Genomic DNA, 10808 nt, shown 5'->3' on the forward strand with positions numbered 1-10808 from the left:
AGACTGAGGGAGAGCTTAAGGGAGAGACTGAGGAAGAGAATGAGAGAATGAGAGGAAGAGAGAGCTGGGAGTTTGAGAAAGAAGGGGGACTGAAAGAGAGGGAAAAGAAGGGAAGAACGGTTAGAGCTTGAAGAAAAGAAAGGGAGAGGGACTAGGGAAGAGGGGGTGCACGGGGGCACACCTTAGAACAGGGAAAAGATAAAATAAATAGAAGGGGAAAGGGCTGCCCTATAACCCAGATAAACAACCCAACTCGGTCTGCATGGTCGGGTCACATCAAAGTATTACACTATATATATATATATATATATATATATATATATAAATATATATATAAATATATATCCATTTTTCTCTCCACGAACAAGGCCAATTTTGACCATATTGAAGGCCATTTTTCTCAAAGCTCAAAACATAAAAGTTGTAGATAATCTTCTCATATTTCTCTTGAATTTTGAATTGTCTCGATCGGAGCTTGGACGAAAAAAGTTATGCATGAATTACGAACTGATGTCGGTTTTAGCTCCCAAGAATTTTCTTGTGATAAAAAAATACCAAAAATTCATAAATTTCTCAATAAAACTCAAAGATTATAAATAGGACACTTTGTTAAAATATTTAGAGTAATTAGGCATTTAATTCAAAATATAGGCCCTAATACTCGGATTAAAACACCTAATTACGCAGTTTAAGCGCGTAATCACAACCCCAAACTAACGTTTTGCTAGTCTCTAGTAAATAACGTTAATGAATTTCAGGGTGGTACCCACAACTACGAACTCCAACAAACATGAAATTAATGTACATGTGACACAACCATACCATTTCACATGCAAGAATATAACTGAATTTCACACAAGCTTGTTCATATTTAGCGCACACAACTCCGAAACATGTCACTCATGCAAGTTTCATCATTATATAGCATTTAAGAACAGTATACTCACGTGAAGTTAACCAGTAGTACAATTCAGAGTTAATGCGGTCATATAAGTTCAAGTATAAACAGGAAAAATATCGAGGTATGTGTGATGTGTGTGACTCAGTACACTTAGGATACCAATGGACACCTACAGAATGGTCGCTTTGACTCGGCCTAACAAGTATACCCTCAAGAACACTAAAAAAAATGGGTTCACTCGTCATATGTGAGGAGAAGTGTCGCAATCAAGCATCCCACATATTAAAAGGAACAAACACTAAGTATATGGAGTGGACTAGTTTGAGAAGGATCTAACCTCTCTATGAGGTGTTAAGTCCTTCACCCTAGCATCTTCTCACCTACACGCTATATCCAACCAAAACCACCCTAGATCAACTTATTCACAAACTTGACATGAATACATTTGAGGCATTAAACGGTTGAAGAATCTTCATACGTGGAGAACATGTGTCGTGTCCTTGACTTTTTGTGGTATTTTTGTGGAACAGACATTAGCATTTCATTTCATGTGCATTTCTATTTCTTAAAATTTCTTTTGTTCATTCTTCATTTTTTGTCTTTTCTTGATCAATTAGGACAATCATTACACTTCTTTTGTTATCTTCACACCATCAATGGGAATTAAGCATGAAAAGTGGTCCATGAACTAAGTCTATTTCTAGGGGTGGCTCAGCCTGCACATCTTGAATAGGCTACAAGACTTAGGTTTCTATCTCCCCACCAGATGTCACCTCTAGGCTAGAAAATCAAAAAAAGAGACTAGTGTACAAAGAATCGTCCAGAAGAAAAGAGAATTGAGTTTCATGAACTATGATTTGATGTTAACACTCAAAAGGATGATAAATAGCTTAGGGATATCTCACAAGGCATCATAGTCACTACGGGTGTTCTCTCAGTGCTCACAAGGAACCCTAAGTGCAATGAATCACGTGAATGCGTCTATTCAGCTTCGTAAGATGTCGTGTAAATACAAGAAATTATATAATTAGATTAACACGAGTGTACTACCAATCAATTCTTCATGGAGTTTCAAAGTCATATAAAGAGAAACTACGCATAAATGACTCAAGTGTGTAATTTTTAGGTTATATGCAAGTATGTGAAGGGTATGAGTCAGTGTTAATCATGGCATAATTCAGTGTAATTCCTCACTACACTTCATTTCTTTTCTTTTTCTTTTTTTATTTTTTTGTTTTTGTTTTTTTTTTCAAATTAATATATAAAACCCATAAAATATATGTGCACAGTGACATGCAAATGCTCACCCCCCCCCCCCTCCCCTCCAACTAAAGTAGGACATTGTCCTCAATGTGAAAGCATAAGGGAAATAGAAAAACTATGCCCAGGAGAAATAGGGCATACTTGGGTAGAGAAGTAATGGGAAATGAAAACTGAACTACAAGAAAATGTGCCTGAAAATAAAATAAGGTAAAACAAAAGAAAAAGAAGGGAAAGAAAAACATCATAGTTGTCTGGTGGAGGCTCTGTAGGAATTTCGTTTGATGGGTGCAGATCTATAAATTGAACTAGCGGGTCTCCAAATTTGAGCCGCCGCAATGAATCAGTTTTCATACTTGCACAAAAGTCAGCCTCAAATGAATTAATACTCATCAAAATACAAGACAATACGTGTGCAGATCAACCTTCTTGTTTTAACAAGAAAGGGTCTTTATTCAGCATATTTTCCAGGAAATTTACTTTTTTGACTCTACTAGTCCAATCCGATTTTGATAGTGAAAAATCACTTGGTATTTGATGTGTGCATTAGGTTTGTGAACAAAACCCATATTAAGCATGCACAGAAGGATAACGAGTCATGGAAGCATTAAAGTAAAGCTTACATATCTTGGCAAGATCCATGGAACTCAAAAAGTACGCAAATCAAGATGCAAGCGGCAAAGTTCAAGAATATCTTGGGAATGGGTACTTAGACCTCATGTATTTACATTTTCGTATGATTTAATTCAAGGTTCAACATAACATAGAAAGACTTTAGGATTCATGCATTTCATGTATATCATTAGGAAACTTTCATAGACTTAAAAATACTTTTAAAATCATGGAAAATTTGTTTTACAAAAGACCCAAGAAGGAGAGCAAAGCAAAATTTTAAATTAGAAAAGAAAAATTTAGAATTTAGGGACTTCAATTGACTGAACTTCAAGTTCAGTTGGCGAAAGAATTTCCTCAGACGTCTGAAGATTTATGGGTGACAAACAGAATCTGGCAGAAGCACCTTAGATGACTGAACCTTGACCTTGGTCTTCTGAACTCGACACTTCGGTCATCTGAACCTTGACCTCGGTCATCTGACCCTGTATCCAAGCTATTTTTTGAATGGAATTCAATGACTTCGGTCATCTGGGCCTATGACTTCGGTTGTTTGAACCTGCAGGAAAACTTAAAAATATCATTTTTATTAAAAGAACTCGCGAGCTATTTTATTGATCCAACGGTTGAGATCAATTCTAAGGGTAAGATACTATAAATACTAATTATCTAAACCCTAGTATGTGTGCAAAAACATAAGAAGATCAACGTTAAGCGAATAACACATTTTGTTGAAAAGAAAACTGAGATACATGAGTTGATTGCTGTACGTTGGCCTACGCTCTAGCTTCTACACATCATCTTTGGGAAAATCTACTCAGAATATCTGAGTGGAACTTAGCTACTCATTTGGTTCTTTCATTCGAGTATTGAGATTTGATAAATCATATTTTTTATAATAGTTAGTTGGATAAAGTTTTTCTTATATAAGCTGATCTACTTGTTGATATCCATTTTTCATAGAGTATTCATTGCAAAATCTATTTTTGAATTCTTGTTAAGAAGTTAATCTTGTGCGTGCATATAGCAAATCATTTCATTGAGAATTTCGCCACTTGAGAAGAGCTTTTGGTATTGATTAAACACTTTTGATTCAAGTGAGATTTCATTCAAAGAGTTGATATTTTCAATATACCAAACCTACTAATTTGAAGATCATTTATGTTTGTAACTATATATATTTATTGAAGGATATTTTCATAAAATCATATAGTAAGAGTGTTGATCCTTGGTATCATCATCTTAGAGATACATATACATATACATGAAGTCAAATATTACCTAGATCACATTGAGATTGAAATATTATTAAGGTTAACATATTTCATGAAATAACTTTTACAAAGTGGGTGTAACATCTTTGCAATCTGCAAAGTTATTTTTATATTCAAAGATCTAACCTAAGATCTCCAAAGCATTGTTTTATACAAACATTTTTGGGAGAATTGATAAAAAGGGATTTGTATGTTAAAGCATATCATACATAAACGATTATATCGTTTCATACATTCTGAGCTTCAGATTATATCATATGTTAATGTAATAGGAATTTGAATTGTACTCACAAGCTTTTGTTTGGAAGTAATTCTGAGTGTTTTTACAGATTTTATTGTATACATGGCTCGGTGTGTAAACTGATGTTGGAGGAGAAAGTTGTATCTCTTGTAAGCAATGGGTGAGGAGGAAGTTGTACCTCTTGTAAGCAGTGGATTGTAAGGGAAGCTCCGTCCCAATTTAAGGAGCAGGGATTTTAGTGAAATCGTTGAGTGGTTGCTCAAGGCGAGGACGTAGGCCGAGTTGGCTAAACCTCATAAAAATCGTGTTTGTCTTCTCTCTTCCCTTTACCTTTTACTTTCAGCACTACATTTCAACTGCTCATATTGCATGTATAGGTTGAATAACATTGCACACTATTAATTGGGAAATAAGAACTCGTTGTTAAATATACAAGTAGGGAGTAAGTGGTAAAAAGATTTAAAGAATTTTTTAAATACCCAATTCACCCTCCCTCTTGGGATTACACTTAATTCAACATACTTCTTTATGAACTAGCATTTGAGGAAAAGTTGTTGGAACAGTTACCTTTAGTTAGCATTAGCATTAAAAGTTTTACCTGGTTCCTTGAAAGTTTAACATTCACCATTCTACACACCCTCCTTATCAGGTGTACCAATCATCTTACCACTGTAGGGATCTGCTTCCGCATTGGGTTCCTTGACATTTAATTCAGTCAGGAGTGACGGTTCCACAGTTGTCAAGCTATGAGGATAAGGTACCATAGGTTGGTACTCTTTATTAATATTAGCCTCCTCATTAATTGGCTGCTTCACATCTAGGCTTGTTTCCTTTTATATTCCTTGGACTTCATCTGTTTCAGTCATACTTCCAGGTGACAGGACAACTAGTTGTCCGACGATGAGCATCTCAAGTTAGGGAACTTCGTTCTCGCTTCTCGAAGTGATGGCGGTCTCCACTGTCTCAAGAGAAACATTACGTACTTGTTGTTGTTGCTGCTAGTATTCTTAAGGACTAAGCTAATGTTCCACGGGAAATTTCTCTTTTTCTAAGATGTCCAACTGCATGCTCATCGCATTAATGTTGTCTCACAATTCATTATAATGATTGACTTGAATCTACATGAACTGCTGGAGTATATTCGCCATCTGTGTCATGCTATCATCACAAAGTCCTAACGGCGCACAACTCTGAGGGATCTTTTGTGGCTGATACTGAGGTGGAATGGTGTTTGGGTAGTATGTTAGCTCATATGTATCTCCACCACTGATTGTGCTGATAGGGTGTACTGTCATGGGTGCCTGATTGTGTCGTGTATTCCATTGTAAAACACTTTCAGTTAGGTAATCAAAAAATGATAGTACCTGATCCAGATCCTCGCTGAAGGGTTCTCCATTGCACATGGTTTGGACAAAGTGCTTGCAATTAGGGGTAAAAGTAGTATAAAAATAATTAACTAACCTCCATGATTCAAACCCGTGATGTGGACAAGTACTTAGCAGATCCTTGAATCACTCCCAGTAGGCCCGAAACGTCTCGTCACCCTGCTGCACAAACTGAATAATCTGTTCCTACAAAAATTGAATTCTCTGTGAAGGACAAAACATATGCAGAAATTCACACTCCATATCAGCCCAATTATTGATGGAAAGAAGACTCAAGGAATTACACCACATCTGTGCCCCATCTTGCAAAGAGACAAGAAATAAATGCAGTCTAGTAGATTCATCAGTTTTAGCATGAGAGAAAAGCATATCGCAAGTTAACTCGAACTCCGTCAGGTGCTGATAAGGACACTTAGATTACGTGCCATAGAACTGGTGTAGCAATGACGTCCTCCCACACTACATCATGAAATCAAGTTCTTCATTAGGTAAAACAATGGTGGATGGTGCAGTGGTGTATTGAAGCTACAAAAAGTCTATCATCGTGCGTGGTGCAGGTGCAACCATATTTATTTGTTTATTTTTTTTCAAAACTTAATTTTTTTTATTTTTTTTTTCTTCTTTTTTTTTTCTTTTTCCTTTTCATAATACTAATTAAAATGACTAGAAAAATGCTAATTTGAGACTAAGACCGACATTCCCAAGCATCGGTGCCAAAAACTTGACTTACTCGAAAAATGAGCAACTCGGAAGCTATCCCAAGTATAGGAGTTACGTCATGTAATATTCAACCCAAGAGTTAGATCGTCTCCTCAGAGAATGCATTTTAATATCAAGTTTTATATTTTCCAATTGAAAAATAAAACGTTACTGAACTCAGTTCAGATTCGGGATTTTCGAGGTTGTTTCATATTTACTTTTGAAAAATTAAACGAATGAGCAATTTAAATCCTAATCCTAGCATGCACTGAATTAAGTGACAAGAACAGAAAATCTACATCTAATAAGCAAACACCAGAACACACGTTAACTAAAGACGACAACTTTAACACGTAATTAAAACACACAATAATGAAACCCACTCAAACATAAATGCAAATGATAAAAAATGAACCTTTAACGAGAATCAAGAACTCAAACTAAAATCAACCATTAACAACTTAAATGATAACAGAACACAATAAAAACACAAGCTTTAATAAAACCGACCCAAACTAAATGGAGCTTCAACAAAAAATTAAATCTTCAAAAAAAAAACAACTAATTTATTTTCTTAAAAATAAAAACACTTTTTTTTCTTCTTTTTTTTTTTTGTATTTTATTCTTTTTTTTTTTTTTTAGAACCAAACCATACTTAATTTAAAAGATTAACTTAAATCTACCACTAATTAAGAGAAAATAAATGAATAAATAATTTCAAAAAAAATTAAATACCTTAAACAATATTCAACAATTAAAATTTCAAATAAACTTTAAAAAAAAAAAACTAAACTTGTATCAATATCCAAATAAATAATAAATAAATAAAAGAAAAAGATAAAAGAAAGGGAGAGAGAAAACAAAACTAAATAACTAAATAATATTCATAATTTGAATTCTTCAATAAAACTTAGTAAAGAAATAACATTTAACAAACAATAACAAAAGGGAAGAAGAAAGAGATAAGAAGAGAGAGAGAGAGAGAGAGAGAGAGAGAGAGAGAGAGAGATTCATGTGATTGGTTGTGGATGATGGCTGGCTAGCGGTAGGGAAGGTCTGCAGGAGCTAGGTTGCTAGAGTGGTGCTCAGCTGCTAGAGAAGATGGAGCCTGAAGTTGGTCTGTGGCGCAGAGGGGCTGTGCAGGGTGCTCTCAGCAATGTCGTGGCTGCTGGTTGCTCTCGGGTGGTTTGGTAGCCAGACAGTGGTGACTGTTGTGTTGCAGGAGGAGATCGAGTCTACTGATGCGTGGCTGGCTGGAAGCTAGCTTATTAGGAGTTATGGCTGTCGGCAGCACACAGTAGCTAAGGGAATCTCTAAGACTTGTGGCTCTAGCAGATGGTCTTCGAGGTCTACTGGTGGGAGTGGGCTGGCCTGGAAGTGTCACGGTTGGTTGCTGGAGTGGTGCTCGGCTGGCTGCTGGACTGAGGAGGGAACCAGGTGCGGCTTGTGCAATGAGGAAAGAGGAGAGGGAGGCCAAGGAAAAAGAGTGAGAGACGGAGAGAGCTAAGAAAGAGCAGAGAAGAGAGTTAAGGAGAGCTTGAGGGAGAGACTGAGGGTATTACAGCAAAACGATTAGTTTTTCAGTTTATCTTTTGTCAGTTGGTTTGGTTGTATTTTTTTTCTTTTTCTATTAGTTAGTTTTAGTTCTATTTTCTTCTTCTATTTTCCTTTTTTCTTCTTCCTCTGGTTATATATACAGAGTCAGTAGTACATATTGTTTTGAATAAGAGAGAAAGAATTCCTTTCTTGCTTAAGTCCTCAACTGCTGCTATACTCTGTTTCATTGTATCAGAGAAGAAAGTTGAGAAGGTCCACTACAATGTCCACTTCATCCATTTCAATGAGCAATGTGAATGAAGAAAGAAATCTATACCACTTACAGAGTGGTGATTCACCAGGTACAATGCTGGTTTCGAATGTCCTCACTGGGGAAATTACCACACATGGAGTAGATCCATGATGATGGCTTTGAAGGTGAAGAACAAGATTGGGTTTGTAAATGGAACAATTTCCAGACCATCCTCAACAGATGCTTCGAATGCTATGTGGGAAAGATGTAATAAAATGGTATCTTCTTGGATAATTAACTCAGTGTCAAAAGAAATTGGGGCTAGCATTGTTTATTTTCACACTACCATGGATATGTGGCATGATCTCAAGAATAGATTCACATAAGGAAATGGACCAAGGATTTTTTAACTTCAAAATGATTTATCGATTCTAGTTCAAGAAAACAAGTCAGTAAGAGATTACTATACAAAATTGAAATCTTTATGGGATGAATTGGCTTACTACAATCAGATTCCCACCCTGTTCTTGTGGTGTTCTAAGAACATGCACTTGTGATGCTATTCCAGAATTCTTGAAATATCAAGATAAGCAACATGTCATTCAGTTCTTGATGGGGTCAAATGAAAGTTTTTCACATATTAGAAAGCATATTCTGATTATGGATTCTCTACCAGAAATAAACAAATTTTTTCTTTAATGGTTCAAGAAGAGAAACAGCGAAAGATTTGCAAATCTAGTGTAATAGATACAGTTGCCTTTATGAGAAAAATACCAGAATCAAAATTTTTAGGCAACAAAACTACTTCTAGAAATCAATAGCAAATGAGAGAAAAATTGTTTTGCACTCATTGTGGATTGAATAATCATACTATTGATAAATTCTACAAAATACATGGGTATCCTCCAGGTTATAAATTGACCAACTCTCGACAGAAGGAAAATTCTTCATCAACTAATCAAGTTACAAGCCATCCTATTGATGCAACCTTTGAACCTTATAATAAATTGTCTTTCTCTCAAGAAGACTGTCAAAAAAAGTTAGCTTTAATCCACTCACAATCTAATGAAACCATCAATCATCAAGCAGCTAATGTTGTTTCTAACATTCTTCCACAAAATACCCAAGGTATGATACTTTCAAGTTTTTCTTCAAGCTGTTCAGTATCCTCATCAACATCCCAGCATCTTTGGATCGTAGACACCGGTGCTACAGATCATATTATTTATTCAATTGATACATTTACCTCTATTAAAAAATCTTTAGACACTACTGTCATGCTTCCAAATGGACATACTATTCTAGTCACTCATATTGGCACAGTTCAATTGTCTAAATGTCTAATTCTCAAAGATGTACTTTGTGTACCATCTTTCTCATATAATTTGCTTTCAGTTAATAAACTTACTTCATCTCAAAAATTCAATTTTATTTTTTTGCCTAATGTATGTTTTATTCAGGAATTTACCCCATGGAGGATGATTGGGATTGCTAGAAAATATGTTGGGTTATATATTTTACAACAATCATTTGTTCATGTTGTTAGTTCTTCACCAAAATCAACCATTGTACACTCTGTCATAAACTCCAAAATCTGGCATAGCATAGTAGGGGAAAGAGGCATCTTTCCTTGTCTCGTTTGAATTTTCTTTCAAAAAATGTATCAGACATTAGATTTCCAAATAAACCAGATAATCATTGTACAATTTTTCTTTTAGCAAAATAGAAAAGTGTTCCAACTCATAATTGGTCTAGATACTTTCTTACCTTAGTTGATGATCACTCCAGATTTACATGGACCTACTTAATGAAACGAAAATCTAAAGTTACAAAATTTTTTACTGTTGTTTACAATATGGTTGAAACATGATTTGAGACAAAGATTAAATGTATAAGAATGGACAATGGTTTAAAGTTTAAAATGATAAATTTTTTTTATTCAAAAGGAATTTTGCATCAAGTTTCATGTGTAGAAACACCTCAACAAAATTCTATAGTTGAAAGAAAACATCAAAATTTATTAATTGTAGCAAGAGCTTTAAAATTTCAATCAAACATTCCTTTAATTTTTTGGGCAGAATGAATACTCACTCCAACATATACTATCAATAGAATTCCATCATTGATTTTGGAAAACAAGTCCCCACATGAGGTTTTGTATAATTTAGCTCCAACATATAAACATTTAAAGGTATTTGGATGTTTATGCTATGCATCAACCCTTGCCCAAAACAGATCAAAATTTTCATCAAAAGCAAGAAAGTGTATGTTTATGGGTTATCCATTTGGCATAAAGGGCTACAAGCTTTATGATTTGGAACAGAAAACATTCTTTATTTCCAGAGATGTCTTATTTCATGAATCCATATTTCCTTTTTGATCTGACTTCAATATGATTTCTACATATGAACATTCATTTCAGTCCATCACACCTTCAAAAGTTCTATTACAGTTTTTCCCAATCCAGTTCTAGATTCTAATAAGAATATAATTTTCTCTGAACCATTGTTATCAGCACTTCCTACTCCAGTTTTTGTTGTTCCATCTAACACTAATTTACCTTTCAATGATGTAAATCAATTTTCACCCTTGAGAAAATCAACTTGACAGCACAAACAGCCTGGTTACCTACGAGCTTATCATTGCA

This window comes from Malania oleifera, chromosome 2 (genome assembly GCF_029873635.1).
Source record: "Malania oleifera isolate guangnan ecotype guangnan chromosome 2, ASM2987363v1, whole genome shotgun sequence".
Lineage (NCBI taxonomy): Eukaryota > Viridiplantae > Streptophyta > Magnoliopsida > Santalales > Ximeniaceae > Malania > Malania oleifera.